Below are 22,943 nucleotides of genomic sequence, written 5' to 3' on the forward strand. Positions count from 1 at the left end.
AGTACTATCTCTGGGTGAAAATGGATTAGTGAATCAGTAATGCAGTATAAATGGAGATCCTGTTTGACATATAAAAATATTCATATAATATGATACATAAATATAATTTATATTACCTGTAATGTGGTAGCAAAAAGGCTGTTATGAGGCAAGCAAGCTATAACCACAGAGAAGAAACTTGAACAAGAAACAGTTGACAAATTAAAAACATTTTAGATGTACAAGAGTACATGCATGACCCTTATTGATGTATCAGCCTAGAGATAGTTCAGAGATAAAGCTGATAAAAATTTTGAATAAGTTTGGAATGTCTTCATTCCCACAGCTGTATATCAATATAAAGATTATTGTCTCTGAGAGGGTTTATCTTCCAAATACTTTCCTAAATGCCTCCTTCACATCCTTGTTTCTCAGGCTATAAATGAATGGGTTCATCATGGATGTTATGACTGAGTAGAACACAGAGATCACCTTATTGCCTTCACTTATTTTCTTGGAATTTGGACACATGTAGGTAAATATTGTTGAGCCATAGGAGAAGACAACAATGATGAGATGAGAACCACAAGTAGAAAGACCTTGATCCTCCCCTCTCCTGACTGTATCTGAATCACAGTGGAGATAATACTCCAGTAGGAGAAAAGGATGAGGGAAAGAGGACCAAAGAGAATTACCACACCCATTGCAAAGATGGCAATCTCAGCTTTGTAGGTTTCTTCTTAAGCCAACTTCAGGAGTGCAGGAGGTTCACAAAAATAATGATTAATTATGTTCTGTCCATGGTATGACAGACATAAAGTAAATGTTGTGTCTACCAGAGATACAATGCTCCAGTGGCCCAGGACCCTATGCTCAGCTGTATACACACCCTCTGGGTCATGAGTATGGAGTAGTGAAGGGGCTTGCAGACAGCCACATAGCAATCATAGGACATCACTGCTAGGAGGGAACTTTCTGTACACCCAGCTACTAGGAAAAAAAGCATCTGAATTGCACACCCAGCAAAGGAAATGCTTTTTCTCATTACTAGCAAATGGAATAACATCTGGGGGATGATTGTTGTAGAGAAACAGAGATCAGTAAATGACAAGTTTTTAAGGAAGAAGTACATTGGTTTATGAAGTCGAGAGTCAATATGAATTAGCATTATGATGAGAAGATTTCCCAACAGAGTTATCAGGTAGATGATGAGAAACACCATAAACAGTAGGATCTGTATCTGCCGATCTGAAGAAAGGCCCAACAAGATAAATTCAGTCACATAGGTTTGGTTTTCTGTGCCCATTGATTATTTCTGCCTACACATTAGCATAACTAGGGCAATCAGAAGTTGACTATAATGGAAAACCAAATCCTGAAAGCAAAGATCTCATTGCAAGAACGAAAGTATTTGATTGAAAAAATTCTTGGAAGCATTTAAGACACTTGATTTTCTAAAAATTCCATACCTAATTCTTACTGAAACTATTTGAAAAAAGATGCCAACATATTATATGGAGTTGAAAAAATATGACGAGTTCTACTTTTAGTAGAAAGCCTAGGTTTTTCGTTTTCCTAGTTTACTTTCTCAGTCAGCAGATTTGGACTTTCATCAAGGAACAGAAGCAATAATTATCTTTTCCTTTCTGTTTCCAAGGGATCCTTTGTCATCCTTCCTAATAGGAAGGGAATTTTAAGAAATCATTTAGATCATGTTATAATCCACAGTCCTGGTCCTTTTCTAAATTCTTTACTGTGTCAGAGAATCAAGGCTTGATGGCAATGTGGAAGACTAAGGCATAATGGGCTCTCATCACTACTGAGCCAAGATATTGGAGACAAGACCAGACTTAGGTAACACCACACACTATGGAACCAAGGACAACCCTTTGTGGAGATAAAATGGCACCACAATAGCTGTCTGCACAATGGCGGTGTCTTTTCTGGTGCAACTAGTGTTTGAGATCATTCACGCTGCTGTTTGTTTCATAGTATCCAATGAGTTGTGTAGGTGCATCAGTAGGAAATCAGGCACTGGTCCAGTGCTTTGTAGTCAGGCGGAAATACTATTCAGTTTATATATTACTGTACATCAGGAACAAGCAAGGAATAACATGGCTGGATATAAGCTAATAGAGAAGGAAATTAGAGAATGTAGCTGGGGACATGGGCAAATGGTTGGCACTTGGGGCTGGAGTTCTCTATCCCTGAGAAGGGTTATGGTCAAATAATCTTCGACAAAGCAGAAAAAATATCTGGTGGAAAAAAGGCAGTCTCTTCAATAAATGGTGCTATGAGAATTGGATAGTATATCAAATTGGCTATGTATAGAAGAATGAAACTCAACCATTCTCTCATACCATACATAGAGATAAACTCGAAATGGATAAAAGACCTCAATGTGAGGCAGGGATCTATCAAAATCCTAGAGAAGAACATAAGCAGTAACCTCTTCAACATTGGCCACAGCAACTTCTTTCAAAACACATCTCCAAAGGCAAAGGCAACAAAAGTGAAAATGAACTTTTGGGACTTCATCAAGATCAAAAGCTTCTGCACAGCAAAGGAAACAAAACAAGGAAACTAAACAAAGAAGAAACCCACAGAATGGGAGAGGATATTCGCAAATGACACTACAGACAAAGGGCTGATATCCAAGATCTATGAAGAACTCCTCAAACTCAGCACACACAAAACAGATAATCATGTAAAAAAAATGGCAGAAGACATGAACAGACACTTGAAAAAATGTTCATCATCACTATCCATCAGTGAAATTAAAATCAAAATCACATAGATATACCACCTTATACCAGTTTGAATAGCCAAAATCAACAGGACAGGAAACAGAGAGTGTTGGAGAGGATATGGAGGAAGGGGAACCCTCTTACACTGTTGGTGGGAATGCAAGTTAGTGCAGCCATTTTGGGACACAGTGTGGACAGTCCTCAAAAAATTAAAAAAGAGAGCTACCCTATGAACCTGCAATTACACTACTGGGTATTTACCCCAAAGATACAGATGTAGTGAAAAGAAGGGCCACATATACCCCAATATTCATAGCAGCAATGGTCACAATCAACAAACTGTGGCAAGAGCCAAGATGCCCTTCAACAGATGAATAGATAAAGAAGATGTGGTCCATATATATAATGGAATATTACACAGCCATCAGAAAGGATGAATACCCAACTTTTGTATCAACATGGACTGGACTGGAGGAGATTATGCTAAGTAAAATAAGTCAAACAGAGAAAGTCAATTATCATATGGTTTCACTTACTTGTGGAGCATAAGGAATAACATGGAGGACATTAGGAGAAGAAAAGGAAAAGTAAATTAGGGGAAATTGGAGGGAGAGACAAACCATGAGAAACTGTGGATTCTGAGAAAGAAACAAGGTTATGGAGGGGAGGGAGGTGGGGAGATGGGTGAGCCTGGTGGTTCAAAAAGAACCACCTTTTTTCTTCAAAAAGAAAAAAAAAGAAGGTTGAAGTACTAGTCTTAGAATTGACCTTCAGAATGATGTGAGAACAGGTAGCACATCTGGCTCCCTGGCACAGTTATCTTTTTTTTTTAAGATTTTATTTATTTATTTGACAGAGATAACAAGTGGGCAGAGAGGCAGACAGAGAGAGAGAGGAAGGGAAGCAGGATCCCTGATGAGCAGGGAGCCCAATGTGGGGCTCAATCCCAGGACCCAGGGATCATAACCTGAGCCAAAGGCAGAGGCTTTGACCCACTGAGCCACCCAGGTGCCCCCTGGCACAGCTATCTTGACATAGAAATCAAAGCCCACAAACATAGAAAGGTTTGTTTTCACACATTAGTCTCTGCATCTAGCTGGCAATATAGGAAAACATGTGGTCAGATCAGTTGTGGCTGGACCACTGGCTCATGTGCTGCCAAGTACAACTTGATTGCAGGACCACAAGTTAACAGTGAGTTTCCTATTTATGAATTTTCATCCACATGGAAATGAAATGGGTCCAGCCTGAACCTATAGTAGAGTCTATTGGTCTTTAAGAAACCAGGAAGACAGAGTCAGGGAATGATTTGAAGAACTGGCAAAATTAAATGAAAAATATATTTTCTTTAGATACAGTGTAAAGAGAATATACAAGAGGATCACTGATAAAGTCTGTAACTATAGTAGCCACAATGATACCTACTTAACTCATTTTCCAATAATTTTTGATAAGTGCATTTTTTCACTCCTTCATCATGGTAAATATGCTTGCAATGAACTATGCATATTTCATGTGTACAATTTGGTGAATTTTGATATATGTATACAATAATACATATTTTATTTATTATAATAAATAATAAATTATTTATTTTTAATAAATAAAAATATTTGATATATTATAATACTATAGTAATAATAAAAGGTTTTTGTGAACTTATACATGCTTATTTATTTACAATCCTGTCTTCTGACTGGGCTATAAGTTTCTTCAGGGTACAAATTCTATCTTAACCCATATGTCTGCATTACCAGGCATTTAGTAACTTTCCAAGAAATGTTCACTGAGTGGATGAATGAATAACTGAATGCATGCAGCAATGAACAAACTCCTCCTTAACACACAATCCCATTCAACACATACACAGGCACTAAAACACTCCTAAGTGCTGGTTGTCCTATTTAAGGCATAGTATGAAATTCAGATGGCATAACTAATACTGTGGTCCAGCTTGGAATGGGGATATCCTGTGACCAATCAGAAGGAAAACACAAAGGATGATCACTTGGACCGCTAGTATGGATGAGAGTACATCAGTGGTAGTTCTTCTGGTGGAATAGATTCTCAATATGCAATCCTATTTTCTTTCTTCCTAGCACCTGAGAGGGTATAGGTAATGTGATAGCAACCTGAGTACTAAGGTACTGGGACAGGCAGTGGCCACACACCCAGCATTAGCACTCACTGAGCTCTGGCTCCTTCTCACCTCCTAAACAATGAGCAGCACATTGCAAGAAGCTGTGTCATGCATCCTAGGCAGTGCACTTTGAGTCCAGTGGTATCACCCAGACAGTGTGGGAATACTGAAAGAGGAAAATAATAAATAACAAAGATAAAAGGTCGGAGTTAAGGAAGATTCTGGGAGTTGAAAAGGGGTAGCTAGTTTAAGAGACAATGGATCTTTTGGTTCCTTGCACCATTCAGCATATAAACTGACCCCCTCAAAAACAGTCCAGTAGCAAAACTTCTAAGACTGAGGAGAGAGAAAAAGAAAAATATCTTCTCCCAAATAGGCTGTGGGTTATAAAAAATCGGGATGTGACCCTTCTCCCAAGATAGACACAAAATTTCTGGTTCTGGAGAGACTTTATTCCTTCAGAATCTTCCTTCTTCCTTCTTACCTGGAGACATGGGGTGAGTTTGTTTTGGAGATACATGGAACTACATGGGAGGGTACCTCACCAGAGTACAGAAGAATGAGATCCAGAGATCCAAGGTGCAGATCCAGAGTTAGATATTGGGTTCCAGTGATTCTCAACCCTCTCTTCTAACAGCTGGATACATTGCAATGAATTTTTCAGTGGATTCCATTCCAAACTCAGGCTGTATTCTTGGATGAGTTAAATACTTTGGAGCACCAACAGTGAAATGAACCTTATTCTGAGAGGTTCTTGAAAGATGAGGTCCTGAGAACTGATGCACCTGGGATGATCCCTAGGGTTCTCCTTGGCCACAGCTGACTCTATTATCTCTACACACAATGAGATACCATGGGAATTTTTTTTTTTGTAGTCATAAGGAATACTGTGACTGTATTTTCTTTAAAGATTTTATTTATTTGACAGAGAGAGGGAGAGATCACAAGTAGGCAGAGAGGCAGGCAGAGAGAGAGGGGGAAGCAGGCTCCCACTGAGCAGAGAGCCCAATGTGGGGCTTGATCCCAGGACCCTGAGATCATGACCTGAGCCGAAGGCAGAGGTTTAACCCACTGAGCCACCCAGGCGCCCCTGTGACTGTATTTTAATTTCCAATCTTTCTCTTAGAGAAAAAGATTCATATATTCTGGGCCTGAGGAGAATTCAAGAAACCAACTATACCATTCCTATTTTCTTCTTGGGAAGCAGAATCTAGAGTGTAAAGTACATCAAGCATATCTGCACATTCTTTAATTTAAATCCAGAGAAAAGTGGAAATTTGCACATTGTTAGTATTTTTCTATTGAAATGAACTTAAAATTATTGCTTATTTGAGGATCTGGTGGCCACTGTTAAGCAATTTTAGCTGGTCCTATAAAACAACAGGTTTGAGAAAATCTCTGTAAAAATCAAGTATTTGATACAAGGACAGACCCATATTTTTCTGAGAGATTCTGGATTGAAATTACTCAGTTATATTTTCCTGTCAATGTTTAATTCTTTTTATATGAAAAATATTATAACTGTTTGTATATGCATTACTAAATTTCCCCCCATTTACTTCTTTAATGGCAACACTAATATGATTATTTTATTGTTCAACAGTATTCAAACATTTTATCACTCAATATTTCCATATTTCCCATTGTGTTTTTTATTTACTCCAAATTTCATTATTTCTATTATAGGTGTTCTACAGAAATGTTCTCTTCATCAAGATCAAAAGCTTCTGCACAGCAAAGGAAACAGTCAATAAAACAAAGAGGCAACCCACAGAATGGGAGAAAATATTTGCAAATGACAGTACAGACAAAAGGTTGATATCCAGGATCTATAAAGAACTCCTCAAACTCAACACACACAAAACAGACAATCATATCAAAAAAATGCGCAGAAGATATGAACAGACATTTCTCCAATGAAGACATACAAATGGCTATCAGACACATGAAAAAATGTTCATCATCACTAGCCATCAGGGAGATTCAAATTAAAACCACATTGAGATACCACCTTACACCAGTTAGAATGGCCAAAATTATCAAGACAGGAAACAACATGTGTTGGAGGGGATGTGGAGAAAGGGGAACCCTCCTACACTGTTGGTGGGAATGCAAGTTGGTGCAGCCACTTTGGAGAACAGTGTGGAGATTCCTCAAGATTAAAAATAGAGCTTCCCTATAACCCTGCAATTGCACCATTGGGTATTTACCCCAAAGATACAGATGTAGTGAAAAGAAGGGCCATCTGTACCCCAATGTTTATAGCAGCAATGGCCACGGTGGCCAAACTATGGAAAGAACCAAGATGCCCTTCAACAGATGAATGGATAAGGAAGATGTGGTCCATATACACTATGGAGTATTATGCCTCCATCAGAAAGGATGAATACCCAACTTTTGTAGCAACATGGACAGGACTGGAAGAGATTATGCTGAGTGAAATAAGTCAAGCAAAGAGAGTCAATTATCATATGGTTTCACTTATTTGTGGAGTATAACAAATAACATGGAGGACATGGGGAGATGGAGGGGAGAAGGGAGTTGAGGGAAATTGGAAGGGGAGGTGAACCATGAGAGACTATGGACTCTGAAAAAGAACCTGAGGGTTTTGAAGGGGCAGGGGGTCAGAGGTTGGGGGAACCAGGTGGTGGGTATTAGGGAGGGCACAGATTGCATGGAGCACTGGGAGGGGCGCAGAAACAATGAATACTGTTACACTGAAAATAAATAAAAAAATTAAAAAAAGAAAAAAATGTTCTCTTCTTTACTTTTGACAATATTTTTGATCCTGGCTTTTCTTTTTTTATGATTATTTATTTATATGTTTTTGTTCTAGCACTTGATTCATTCACTCATCCATCCATTCATTCATTCATTTAATTTTTATGTTGGTCACCAAACAATATGATCCTTGGGTTTTCAATCACGTTGTTACTTACTCTGGTTTGTGGTATCTCATGATGATTTCATACATGTTTACAACTCTTCAGAAGAATGGGACTAATTTACCCTTTCAAATTCTCTCTACTTCACCCCTGTTGCTTTTTTTTTATTCAAATCAGTTGAGCATAAATATTTTTCAATCTCTCAGAATGTGGTAAGAAAATTTGATATTATACTTTTCATTTAATGGGACTCAAATGTTGTCAATTTCTAATTTTTTAACTCTTCAATCATTATTAGTCTTTTCTAGAGAATTTATAGGATCTGAAAACTTGTCTAGTGAATGGGATGGGTGAGGAAAAAAACACAAGATTTGAGATTTAGTTTAGAAGATTCTGTAAATGTTTGTGACATTTGTCCTGATAAAGGATATGTGGGAGAATTGGTATGACTAGCTATTATTACTGTTCTCATACTGCAGAAAAAGATATTGAAAGTCATATAAATTAAATGACTAGTCTAAGGTCAATCACAGTTGAAATAAGCCAAGACTCTAATCTTTAACATTAAGACTAGTCTTAAAGCTATCTTTCTTACTTCATGCAGTACCATTTCCTAATATTTAACACCCTTTAGCAAGCATAAAGTTCATACATTAGTTTTAAGCCCAACGTGTGTTATCTGAATTATCTTAAACTTTGGGACAAGCATGTGAAAGCATGTCTGCACAGAGGTAGAGAACTACCTGAGAACTCTTGAGTCTGCTACCCAACAATGACATGGACCAAGATGAAAAATCCATCCCTGTAGGCCAGGACCATTGTACTTGCTACATGGACATAGGAAATGAAGAGAAGAAATGGCTGACTTTCCCAGAAGGTTCAATGTCTTTTTATGTTCCCATTCATGTTCAGTAGTGCAAGAAAAGATATGAAGTTTAAACTTGGCCCTCTCAGGACACAGATATCCTGGTCACCAAGAAATTCATGCCCAAACTCATGTCTTGTATTATTGCCTATATTACCATGTTATTTTCTTGTATAGAGGCTGGGAAATATTCTCAGAATAGTAAAAAATGAAAGTAGTTTTCCTCTTTTGCATAGGCAGAGGGAGAAATACAATGAGAGACACAAAATACTCCACCCTCCCCAACACTGCCCACCTGATGGACTCAGAGTACATAAAAGAACAATGATAGCTAATGTGTCTGTGGCCTCGTAAACATAGAAGCAGAGTTTACCTGATCCGCTCTTCTTATCCCTCAAGAGGAAGAAACATACTTCTGTTTGACTCATGATAGTCTGTTAAATCCACTGGGGAAACAAGAAAAGTATGTGTGATAGATTATGGAACCTAAGAGTAAGGACTCTTGGACCATATCTCCTCATGTATTACTGGTGCAACTCAGAAAAAAAGGGGGCTGCTCATTGTCTCTCCTTTAGGATAGTGGGTAGGACCTAGACATTGCTAGTTGCCTACTCATAATTTATATATATCACAAGTAATCATTATACCATTAAATTCTCTCCTTAAGCTATAACAAATCAGACACCAAGTTCTATCATTTCTAATTTATAAATAACTCTGAAAAACATCCTTTTCTCTTTATTTCTTTAGACTATCTTAGTTCAGGTGATTTTGACTATGATTTCATGACTGTATTGTTGCTATACCTTACTAAATGATTTTGCTGTCTTCAACAATAAGAATAATTGAGAGGTGGGGGCACCTGGGTGGCTCAGTGGGTTAAAGCCTCTGCCTTTGGCTCAGATCATGATCTCAGGGTCCTGGGATCAAGCCCCACATCGGGCTCTCTGTTCAGCAGAGAGCCTGCTTCCCTCCATCTCTCTGCCTGCCTCTCTACCTACTTGTGATCTCTGTCAAATAAATAAATAAAATCTTTTAAAAAAAGAATATTTCAGAGGTGTGGGGGGAGGTGCCTGGGTGGCTCAGCTGGTTAAGCCTCTGCCTTCAACTCAGGTCATGGTCTCAGGGTCATGGGATCCAGCACCACATCAAGCTCTCTGCTCAGTGGGGAGCCTGCATACCCCTGTCTCTTCTGCCTCTCTGCCTACTTGTGATCTCTCTCTGTCAAATAAATAAATAAAATCTTAAAAAAAAAAAAAGAAAAGAATATTTGAGAGGCGGTACCTTGGAGTAGATAGGGCCAAGCCTGTTAAATTCTACTTTGTTTTTTGACTGATATTTCTATGGATGGTGAGAAATTTATGTTTTCCTACAAACTAGGATGAATATTTACATATCTGATGAAGTAAACTATACTTAATTATTTGAAGATATTACCCAATTTCTTTTATTTGTTTGTTTTTATTTTTATTCCAGTGTAATTAACATACACTGTTATATTGGCTTCAGGTGAATAATATAATGATCCAGTAATTCCTTACATTACTCTGTGCTCATCATGATAAGTGTACTCTTAATCCCCCTCACCTATTTCACCCATCCTCTCACAGTGACCTCCTCTCTGGTAACTATCAGTTTGTTCTTTTAAAAAGTTAAGAGTCTGTTTTTTGGCTTGTCTCTTGAAATTACCCATTTTATTAACCAGAGAAGCCAACCAAATTAAATTACTTCTTTGAAACCATATTCATTTAATGATTCAGAAACTTTAAAAAAATCGATTAACTTTGATTAACTTAGAGCTTTATTAAATTTTTCTGTCTTTTTAAAAATTAACATATAATGTATTATTTGTTTCAGGGGTACAAGTATGTGAGTCATCAGTCTTACACAATTTGCAGCACTCACCATAGAACATACTCTCCCCAGTGTCCATCACCCAGCCACCTTATCCCTCCCACTGCCTGCCCAGCAACCTTCAAGTTTATATACTAAGGTTAAGAGTTTCTTATGGTTTGTCTCCCTCCCTGGTCCCATCTTGTTTCACTTTTCCCTCCTTCCCAACAACAACCTCCTGCCCTGCCTCTTAAATTCCTCATACCAGAGAGATCATGATAGTTCTCTTTCTCTAATTGACTTATTTGGCTTAGCATAATACCCTCTAGTATCATCCACGTTGTTGCAAATGGCAAGATTTTGGTTTTTTTGATGGCTGCATAGTGTTCCATTGTATATATACCACATCTTCTTTATCCATTCATCTGTTGATGGACCTCTAGGCTCTTTCCACAGTTTGGGTATTGTGGACATTGGTGCTATAAACATTCAGGTAGACATGACCCTTCGGATCACTCTATTTTTATCTTTATGGCAAGATAGTTCAATTGCTGGGTCATGGGGTAGTTCAATTTTCAACTTTTTGAGGATCCTCCATACTGTTTTCCGGAATGGATGTACCAGCTTGCATTCCTACCAACAGTGGAAGAGGGTTCCCCTTTCTCTACATCTTTGCCAATACGTTTCATTTCCTGACTTGTTAATTTTGGCCATTCTGACTGCTGTGAGGTGATAGCTCACTGTGGTTTTGACATGTATTTCCCTGATGCCAAGTGATGTGGAGCACTTTTTCATGTGTCTGTTGGCCATTTGGATGTCTTCTTTAAGGAAATGTCTGTTCATATCTTCTCCCATTTCTTGATTAGATTATTTGTTCTTTGGGTGTTGAGTTTGATTCTTTTTTTTTTAAAGATTTTATTTATTTGACAGAGAGATCACAAGTAGATGAAGAGGCAGGCAGAGAGAGAGAGAGAGAGAGAGAGAGAGAGAGGAAAGCAGGCTCTCTGCTGAGCAGAGAGCCCGATGCGGGACTCGATCCCAGGACCCTGAGATTATGACCTGAGCCGAAAGCAGCAGCTTAACCCACTGAGCCACCCAGGTGCCCTAGTTTGATTCTTTATAGATTTTGGATGCTAGCCCTTTATCTAATATGTCACTTGCAAATATCTTCTCCCATCCTTTCATCTGTCTTTTGGTTTTGTTGACTGTTTCCTTTGCTGTGCAAAAGCTTTTTGTCTTGATGAAGTACCAATAGTTCATTTTTGCCCTTATTTCACTTGCTTTTGATGATGTTTCTAGGAAGAAGTTGCTGCAGCTGAGGTTGAAGAGATTGCTGCCTGTGTTCTCCTCAAGGGTTTTTTAATTTTTTTCATTTATTTTTTTAAATTTCTTTTCAGTGTTCTAGACTTCATTGTTTATGCCCCACACCCAGTCCTCCATGCAATACATGAACTCCATAATAGCCACCACCAGGTTCACCCAATCTCCCACCCCTTACCCCTCCAAAACCCTCAGATTGTCTTTCAGAAACCACAGTCTCTCATGGTTCATCTCCCCTTCCAATTTCCCCCAACTCCCTTTACTACTCCATGTCCACATGTCCTCCGTGTTATTTCTTATGGATTTTGATGGATTCCTGTCTCCCATTGGGGTCTTTCATTCACTTTGCATCTATATTTGTGTGTGGCGTAAGGAAATAGTTCAGTTTCATTCTTCTGCATGTGATTGTCCAATTTTCCCAAAACAGTTTGTTGAAGATACTGTGTTTTTTCCATTGGAAATTCTTTCCTGTTTTGTTAAAGGTTAGCTGAACATAGAGTTGATTTCTTAGGCTGTCTTTTTTCCATTGGACAATCTTGCCTGCTTTGTCAAAGATTAGCTGACCATAGAGTTGAGGGTCCATTTCTGGGCTCTCTATTCTGTTCCATTGATCTATGTGTCTGTTTCTGTGCCAGTTCCATACTATCTTGTTGATGACAGCTTTGTAACAGAGCTTGAAGTCTGGAATTGTGATGCCACCAACTTTGGCTTTCTTTTTCAACATTCCTCTGGCTATTCGGGGTCTTTTCTGGTTCCATATAAATTTTAGGATTATTTGTCCCATTTCATTGAAAAAAGTTGATGGTATTTTGATAGGATTTGGATTAAATGTGTAGATTCCTCTAGGGAGCATAGACGTTTTCACAATATTTCTTCTGATCCATGAGCATGGAATGTTTTCCATTTCTTTGTGTCTTCCTCAATTTCCTTCATGAGTACTCTATATTTTCTGAGTACAGATTCTTTCCTTCTTTTGTTAGATTTATTCCTAGGTGTCTTATGGTTTTGGGTGCAATTGTAAATGGTATTGACTCCTTAATTTCTCCTTCTTCTGTATTGCTGTTGGTGTATAGAAATGCAACTGATTTCTGTGCATTGATTTTATATCCTGACAATTTACTGAATTCCTGGATAGTGTCCTTCCTCATCTCTTCTTATAGCCTTAGGCTTAAAATCCAATTTATCTGATATAAGGATTGCCACCCCACCTTTCTTTTGATGTCCATTTACATGGTAAATTGTTTTACACCCCCTCACTTTAAATCTGGAGGTGTCTTTGGGTCTAAAATGAGTTTCTTGTAGATAGCATATAGATGGGTCTTTTTTTTTTTTTATCCATCCTGATACCCTGTCTTTTGATTGGGGGCATTTAGCCCATTTACATTCAGGGTTACTATTGAAAATAAGAATTTAGTGTCATTGTGTTGCCTGTAAGGTGACTGTTACTGTATATTGTCTCTGTTCCTTTCTTATCTGTTACTTTTAGGCTCTCATTTTGCTTAGAGGACCCATTTAAATATTTCTTGTAGGGCTGGTTTGGTGTTTGAAAATTCTTTTAGTTTTTCTTTGACCTAGAAGCTTTTTTTTTTCCCAGCATAACAGTATTCCTTGTTTTTGTACCACACCCAGTGCTCCATGCAATCTGTGCCCTCTCTAATACCCACCACCTGGTTCCCCCCAAGACAGCATGGTACTGGCATAAAAACAGACACATAGACCAGTGGAACAGAGTAGAGAGCCCAGATATAGACCCTCAACTCTATGGGCAAATAATCTTCAACAAAACAGGGAAAAAAAAAGACAGTCTCTTCAATAAATGGTGCTGGAAAACCTGGACAGCTATATGTAGAAGAATGAAATTCGACCATTCTCTTATACCGTACACAAAGATAAACTCAAAGTGGATAAAAGACTTCAACATGAGACAGGAATCCATCAGAATCCTAGAGGAGGACATAGGCAGTAATCTCTTCGATATCAGCCACAGCAACTTCTTTCAAGATATGTCTCCAAAGGCAAAGAAAACAAAAGTGAAAATGAACTTTTGGGACATCATCAAAATCAAAAGCTTCTGCACAGCAAAGGAAACAGTCAACAAAACAAAGAGGCAACCCACGGAATGGGAGAAGATATTTGCAAATGACAGTACAGACAAAAGGTTGATATCCAGGATCTATAAAGAACTCCGTAAACTCAACACACACAAAACAGATAATCATATCAAAAAATGGGCAGAAGATATGGACACTTCTCCAATGAAGACATACAAATGGCTATCAGACACATGACCTAGAAGCTTTTTATCTTTCCTTCTATTTTCAGTGACAGCCTATCTGGATATAGTATTCTTGACTGCATGCTTTTCTCATTTAGTGCCCTGATTATATCATGCCTGTCCTTTGTGGCCTGCCAGGTCTCTGTGAATAGGTTTGCTGCCAATCTAATATTTCTATGATTGTATGTTACAGACCTCTTGTCCTGAGCTGTGTTCAGCATTTCTCTCCTTGTCACTGAGAATTGTAAGTTTTACTATTAGATGATGGAGTATTGACCTATTTTTATTGATTTTTGAGGGAAGTTCTCTGTGCCTCCTGCATTTTGATGATCATTCCCTTCCCTAAGCTGGGAAAGTTCTCTGCCATAATTTGCTTCAATATACCTTCTGCCCCCCTTGCTCTTTCTTCTTCTTCTGGAATACCAATTATTCTAATATTGTTTCATCTTATGGTATCACTTATCTCATGAATTCCCTGCTTGTGGTCCAGTAGTTGTTTATCTCTCTTTTTCTCAGCTTCTTTATTCTCCATCATTTGGTCTTCTATATCACTAATTCTCTGTTCTGCCTCATTTATCCTAGCAGGAAGGGCCTCCATTTTGGATTATACCTCATTAATAGCTTTTTAAATTTTAACTTGGTTAGATTTTCATTTTTTTTATTTCTCCAAAAAGGATTTTATTTCTCCAGAAAGGGATTCTCTAGTATCTTCTATGGTTTTTTCCGAGCCCAGTTACCCTCTTTACAATAGGCATTCTGAACTCTAGTTCTGACATCTTACTAAAGTCCATATTGATTAGGTCCCTGGCTCTCGGGACTGCCTCTTGTTCTTTTTTTTGAGATGAGTTTTTCTGCCTTGTCATTTTTTCTGGAGATGAATAGATGAGTGAGAGATCAAAATGCTAAAAGGGTAGCAATGACCCCCCAAAAATGTATACTAACCAAATTAGAAGAGACCTGAAACCAGGGGGAGAAGAAAGGGTAAAAATTTATATATATATCATATATATATATATTAGATATATAATATATATATGTATGATGCATACATCTATATGCATATATAGATGTACATATTAGATATATGTATGTATACATATTAGATAAAAGATATATGTATTTATACATATTAGATATATGTATGTATACATATATACATATAGACATATTAGATGTGTGTACCTTAGAGGTACACACATCTAATATGTCTATATGTTTATATGTTATATATTAGATATATGTACCTCTATATATACATATATATTAGACTGTTGAATAGGACAGATCCACACACTTGATTTTGGGTGTTTGGGGTCTGTTAGAAGAAAATACCTCCCAAAATTTTAAAGGAAGAAGAACTTACATATATACGAAAGTAAGGGTAAACACAATGAAGGGATGGAATATGACTTTAAAGATGAAGATTTAAAAAGATTCTAAAAAAGGAATTGATGAGTTGGTTGAAAAGGGAAAAAAAAGGAGGAAAGAATGTGATCAGACTGGATACTGGAACACATCCATATGCTAGATTTAGGGTATATTTTGATGTATTATAAAGAATTGTATCCCAAAATTTTAAAGAAAAAGAAGTCTACATGTATACAAAAAAATAAGGTTAAATATAATGAAGGGATAAAATGTGACTATAACAATGAAAATTTTAAAAGATTTTTTAAATTTTTATTTATTTTTTAAATTTCTTTTCAGTGTTCCAGAATTCATTGATTATGCACCACACCCAGTGCTCCATGCAATACGTGCCCTCCATAATACCCACCACCAGGCTCACCAGGCTCCTAACCTCTTCTCCTCCAAAACCCTCAGTTAGTTCCTCAGAGTCCACAGTTTCTCATGGTTCGTCTCCTCCTCCAATTTTCCCCAACTCCCTTCTCCTCAACATCTCCCCAGGTCTACCATGTTATTCCTATGCTCCACAATAAGTGAAACCATATGATAACTGACTCTCTCTGCTGACTTATTTCCCTCAGCATAAATCTCCTCCAGTCCCATCCATGCTTTTTTAAAAGATTTTATTTATTTATTTATTTATTTCTCAGAGAGAGAGAGAGAGAAAGCAGGCAGAGGCAGAGAGAGAAGCAGCCTCCCTACTGAGCAAGGAGCCATTTGTGGGACTCGATCCCAGGAGCCTGGGATCATGACCTGAGCCAAAGGCAGCAGCTTAACTGGCTGAGATACCCAGGCATCCCAGTCCCATCCATGTTGATACAAAATTGGGTATTCATCCTTTCTGATGGAGGCATAATACTCCATAGTATATATGGACCACATCTTATTCATTCATCTGTTGAAGGGCATTTTAGTTTTTTCCACAGTTTGCTGATTGTGGCCATTGCTGCTATAAACATTGCAGTAAAGATGGCCCCTTTCTATTCACTACATCTGCCTCTTCGGCATAAATACCCAGTAGTGCAATTGCAGGGTCAAAGGGAAGCTCTATTTTTAATTACTTAAGGAATCTCCACAGTGTTTTCCAAAGTGGCTGCACCAACTTGCATTCCCACCAACAGTATAAGAGGGTTCTCCTTTCTCCACACCATCTCCAACACATGTTTTTTACTGTCTTATTAATTTTGGCCATTCTAACTGGTAAGGGGTGTAAGGTGGTATCTCAATGTGGTTTTGATTTTAATCTCCCTGATGGCTAGTGATGATGAAAATTTTTTCATGTGTCTGATAGCCATTTGTATGTCTTCATTGGAGAAGTGTCTGTTCATGCCTTCTGCCCATTTTTTGACATGATTATCTTTTTGTGTGTGTTGAGTTTGAGAAGTTCTTTATAGACCTTGGTTATCAGCCCTTTGTCTGTACTGTCATTTGTGAATATCTTGTCCCATTTCGTGGGTTGCCTCTTTGTTTTCTTGACTGTTTTCTTTGCTGTGCAGAAGCTTTTGATCTTGATGAGGTACCAAAAGTTCATTTTTGCTTTTGTTTCCTTTGCCTTTGGAGATATATCTTGAAAGAAGCTGCTGTGCCTGATATCGAAGAGGTTACTGCCTATGTTCTCCTCTAGGATTCTGATGGATTCCTGCCTCAAATTGAGGTATTTTATCCATTTCATATTTATCTTTGTGTATGGTGTAAGAGAATGGTTGAGTTTCATTCTTCTACACATAGCTGTCCAATTTTCCCAGCACCATTTATTGAAGAGACTGTCTTTTTTCCATTGTATATTTTTTCCTGCTTTGTCTAAGATTATTTGATCATAACGTTGAGGGTCCATATCTGGGTTCTCTACTCTGTTCCATTGGTCCATGTGTCTGTTTTTGTGTCAATACCATGTTGTCTTGGTGATCACAGCTTTGTAGTAAAGCTTGAAATCAGGCAAATGCCGTCAATTTTGTTTTTCTTTTTCAACATTTTCTTAGCAATTCGTGGTCTTTTCTGATTCCATATAAATTTTAGGATTGTTTGCTCCAGCTCTTTGAAAAATACTGGTGGAATTTTAATTGGAATGGCATTGAAAGTATAGATTGCTCTAGATAGTATAGACATTTTTTTTAAGATTTTATTTATTTATTTGACAGAGATCACAAGTAGGCAGAGAAGCAGGCAGAGAGAGAGGAGGAAGCAGGCTCCCTGCTGAGCAGAGTGCCCCATGCAGGGCTTGATCCCAGGACCCTGGGATCATGACCCAAGCCAAAGGCAGAGGCTTCAACCCACTGAGCCACCCAGGCACCCAATAGTATAGACATTTTAACGATGTTTATTCTTCTGATCCATGAGCATGGAATGGTATTCCATCTTTTTGTGTGTTCTTCAGTTTCTTTCATGAGTGTTCTGTAGTTCCTTGAGTACCAATCCTTTACCTCTTTGGTTAGGTTAATTCTCAGATATCTTATGGTTCTTGGCGCTATAGTAAATAGAATTGATTCTCTCTTTTCCCTTTCTGTGTTTTCATTGTTACTGTATAAGAAAACAACTGATTTCTGTACATTGATTTTGTATCCTGCCACATTACTGAATTGCTGTATGAGTTCTGGTAGTTTGTGGGGGGAAGTCTTTTGGGATTTCCATATAATGTATTATGTCATATGCAAAGAGAGAGAGTTTGACTTCTTTGTTGCCAATATGAATACCTTTATTTCTCTCTGTTGTCTGCTGTTGCTAGGACTTCTAATACTATGTCGAACAAGAGTGGTGAGAGTGGGCATCCTTGCTGTGTTCCTGAGCTCAACGGGAAGGCTGTCAGCTTTTTCCCATTGAGGATGATATTTGCTCTGGGTTTGCATGGATAAGATTTTTTGAAGTTCAGGAATGTTCCCCCTATCCCTATGCTTTGAAGGGCTTTAATGAGGAATGGATGCTGGATTTTGTCAAATGTTTTTTCTGCATCAATTTGTGAGAACTATGTGGTTCTTCTCTCTTCTCTTATTGATTCGTACTATCACATTGATTAATTTGTGAAAGTTGAACCATCCTTGCAACCCAGGGATGAATCCCACCTGGTCATGGTGGATAATCTCTTTAGTGTGCTGTTGGATCCTATTTGCTAGGATCTTGTTGAGAATCTCCCCATTCATATTCATCAGGGATATTGTTCTGAAATTCTCATTTTGGTGGGGTCTTTGCCTGGTTTGGGGATCAGGGTAATGTTGGCTTCATAGAAAGAGTCTGGAAATTTTCCTTCTGCTTCAATTTTTGAAATAGCTTCAGAAGAATATTATTTCTGCTTTGAAAGTTTGGTAGAATTCCCCAGGGAATCTGTCAGGTCCTGGGCTCTTGTTTTGGGGGAGGGTTTTGATCACTGCTTCAATCTCGTTAATAGATGTAGGTCTATTCAGGTTGTCAATTTCTTCCTGATTAAGTTTTGGAAGTTTATAGTTTTCCAGAAATGCATCCATTTTGTCTAAGTTGCTTAACTTATTGGTATAAAACTGTTGATAATAATTTCTGATGATTGTTTCTATTTCCTTGGTGTTGGTCATGATCTCTCCCATTTCATTTGTAATTTTATTAATTTGGGTCTTCTCTCATTTTTTTTGGATTAGCTTGGCCAATTGTTTATTGATCTTATTGATTCTTTCAGAAAACTGGCTTCTAGTTTCGTTGATGCGTTCTACTGTACCTCTAGTTTCTATCTCATTGATGTCTGCTCTAATCTTGATTATTTCCCTTCTCCTGTGTGGGGTTGGCTTAATTTGTTGTTCATTCTCCAGTCTTCAAGGTGTAGAGACAGCTGGTGTATTCTGGATTTTTCCATCTTTTTGAGGAAGGCTTGGTTGGCTATGTATTTCCCCCTTAGGACGGCCTTTGCTGTATCCCATAGGTTTTGGACCGAAGTGTATTCATTCTCATTTGTTTCCATGAATTGTTTAAGTCCTTCCTTGATTTCCTGGTTGATCCAAACATTCTTAAGTAAGGTGGTCTTTAGCTTCCAGGTGTTTGAATTCCTTCCAAATTTTCCTTGTGATTGAGCTCCAGTTTCAAAGCATTGTGATCTGAGAATATGCAGGGAATAATCTCAGTCTTTTGGTATCAGTTGAGTCCTGATTTGTGACCCAGTATGTGGTCTATTCTTGAGAAGGTTCCATGTGCACTTGAGAAGAATGAATATTCTGTTGTTTTAGGGTAGAATGTTCTGTATATATCTATGAGGTCCATCTGGTCCAATGGGTTATTCAATGATTTTTTTCTTCATTGATTTTCTGCTTGGATGATCTGTTTATTACTGAGAGTGGCATGTTAAGATCTTGTACTATTAATGTATTCATATCAATATGACTCTTTATCTTGATTAACAGTTGTCTTATGTAGTTAGCTGCTCCCATATTGGGGGCATAAATATTTACAATTGTTAGATCTTCTTGGTGGATAGACCCTTTAAGAATGATGTAGTGTCCTTCTGTACCTCTGACTACAGTCTGATATGAGAATCACTACTCTAGCCTTCTTTTGAAGCCCACTGGCATGGAAGGTGCTTCTCCACCCCTTCACTTTCAGTCTTAGGTTCAAAATGGGTCTCTTGTAGACAACATATGGATGGGTCCTGTCATTTTATCCAATCTGCAACCCTGTGTCATTTTATGGGGGCAATTAGGCCATTCACATTGAGAGTGATTATTGAGAGATACACTTTTATTGACATCGTGTTTCCTGTGAAGTCCTTGTTTCTATAGATTGTCTCCATAAATTTCTCTTCAGTGACACTCTTGGGTTCTTTCTTCTTTTATAGAACCCCCCTTAATATTTCTTGTAATGCCGGCTTGGTGGTCACATTCTCTTTGAAACCTTGCCAGTCATGGAAGCTCCTTATCTCTCCATCTATTTTGAAATGTCAGTCTTGCTGGATAAAGTATTCTTGGCTGCATAATCTTTTCATTTAGTGCCCTGAATACATCTTGCCAGCCCTTTCTGGCTTGCCAGATTTCTGTGGACAGGTCTGACTTTATTCTGACGGCCTTTCCTCTGTATGCAAGGAATCTCTTCTGCCTAGCTGCTTTCAAGAGCTCCTTTCTAAAATTATGATTCCTCAGTTTCACAATCAGGTGTCTCAAGGTCTTTCTAGATTCTCTGCTCTTGGGGGGAAGTCTTTCTGCCTCTAGGACATGAACACTGGTTCCATTCTTCAGGCTGGGAAAATTTTCATGGAGAATTTTTTCAAGTATATCCTCTAGTCTTCTTCCTTTCTCCTACCTCTCAGGGATTCCAATAATTCTGACATTGGAACATTTCATGGTGTCATTTATTTCCCTAATTTGTTTTCATGGCTTCTAAGCTGTTTGTTACAGGCCTCCTCCTGATCCTTTTTCTCTATCAGTTTGTCCTCTAGATCACTAATTCTAACTTCTGCCTCAGTTACCTTAGCTGCTAGAGAATTTAGATTAGATTGGAAGTCATTGATAACATTGTTAACATCTTCCCTGGTGGCTTTCACTTCTGCCCTAATCAATTCCATTTTGTCATCCATGGCTTTCTCCAACCTAGCTACTGCCTGGACAATTGTTAGCCTGAATTCCCTTTCCTACATACTGTTAATGTTCATATCCAGTAGCCCTGATGGAGAGGGCATTATCTCTGAATGTTTCCTCTGCTGGGTATTCCTCTTCCTAGTCATTTTGGTGAGAGATGGCTGAGGGGATTCATCCCATTTATTTTTTCTGAGAAATGTGGAGCAACTTAATGGGAAAGGTTAAAGGGAAGATCTGGACACATACTGTCTAGCCTTCTTTTCAGGAAATGTGGGGTCTTTGAAGGGGCCTAATATATATCCCCCTCTATCCCACCCAGGTTTTGAACCAATTGAGAAAGAAGATATTTGTGTAGGCCAAAGTTTCACTTCTATTTTTCATAAATCAGAAATTCAAGAATGAAGCAATGTCTGTGGGCAATGGGCTTATGTAATACTAACTCACAAGTGCACAATAACAGGCAATATAGGAGTAAATTGGTATTGCATAAAGAAGGAATGGTGGAAGAGGGGTACAGATAGATCAAATACTAGCCATTACATCTTCCAAAAGAAGAAAAATTTATCCCAGTTCATTCTCCAACTTGATTATGTTCCTCCTTCCCCTGAGAAGAAATGAGGAGAGAGTAGAGTGCGTATCTTACATTACCTTTCCCTTGACATAGAGGCAAATTTTGGGAGAGAGAAAGAACCATCTCCTACGATGTCTTTTGTGTGCCAGGCATTGTGATATCTCCCAAGTTTAGAAAGGAGTATAGAACATATAGAATACATTTTTATAATTGTATCTAGAACACAATATAAAATAATATAGAATACAAAACATATAGACCACATTTTTTATCATCTCTGATTTTTACTTTTTTTTAAATTTTAATTCCAGTATAGTTAACATATGGTGTTAAATTACTTTCATTTGTACAACATAGTGATTCAACAATTCTATATATTACTCAATTCTATATATTACTCATCAAGATAAGTGTACACTTACCCTGAGGAGTATACTTATCTTCATTGCATTCTTGTGAACAGCATATAAAGATAGATGTAATTACAAATATGAAAACAATCATAAGGTAAATAATAAGGTAATCATAAAGGTAATCATAAAAGTAACTTAAGGTAATCATAAAGGTAAATCAGAAAGGTAAATAATAGTGGTTCTCATATAGATTAGTAATTAAGAAAATACCTCTCTGAGACTGAATTTCAGGCTCAGTTTTTAAAGATGAGCATAAATTATTGAAATTAAAAGGAGTAAAGAGGTACCAAAGCAGAGGATACACTGCATCCAGTCTCTGAAAAAGAAAGGAGTTCATAATTTCTGAGGAGCTAAATAAAGACTGATGAGGTAGGTACTAACTGAGATAAATTTGGAGAGATACATATATTCCAAATCATGCTTGGCCTTTTAGGGGATATGGACTGCAGTGCAAAACTCTGTACACACACACACACAGATGTAACACTAACCCAATTTATATCTTTAAAAAGATAATTCTTACATTTGTATGAAGGAGTAATAGATAGAAGATGAAAAGGATTAAGTTATGTGTAAGTGATGAATCACTACATTCTGCTCCTGAAACCAATGTATCACTATATGTTAACAGACTAGAATTTAAATAAAAACTCGGAACAAAAAGAAAAAAAAAAGATATATACAGAAGCAATTGAAGTCACCCAGGTAAGGTGAATCAGGGAAATAGCACAGGTATAATGGATTCAAGATACATGTTGGAAGCAGAAACAATAATAATTGTGATTGGCTAGACATTCACAGTGGAAGTAAGTCAAGAAAAGCCAGTTTGGGAGGTTATAAATAGAAGAATTAAGAGTGCTCAAGGAACCAGAAACTCCCATGAAAATGAAGTCTATTTGCTCAGTGTGTATAGATGAATGAGATGGATGGAAGGAAAAGAGGTATTGACTTCATGGGAAACCTTGGAATTCAGGGACTGTTTCCTC

At 37.7% G+C, this 22,943-nt stretch overlaps 1 pseudogene; it reads right to left on the reverse strand.

Moving 5' to 3' along the window:
* Nucleotides 1-363: 363 nt before the first annotated feature.
* LOC116865413 lies at nt 364-1,285 on the reverse strand (annotated as a pseudogene).
* Nucleotides 1,286-22,943: the final 21,658 nt, after the last annotated feature.

The sequence above is a fragment of the Lontra canadensis genome, unplaced genomic scaffold, assembly GCF_010015895.1.
Source record: "Lontra canadensis isolate GAN:19392208 unplaced genomic scaffold, GSC_riverotter_1.0 scaffold7, whole genome shotgun sequence".
Lineage (NCBI taxonomy): Eukaryota > Metazoa > Chordata > Mammalia > Carnivora > Mustelidae > Lontra > Lontra canadensis.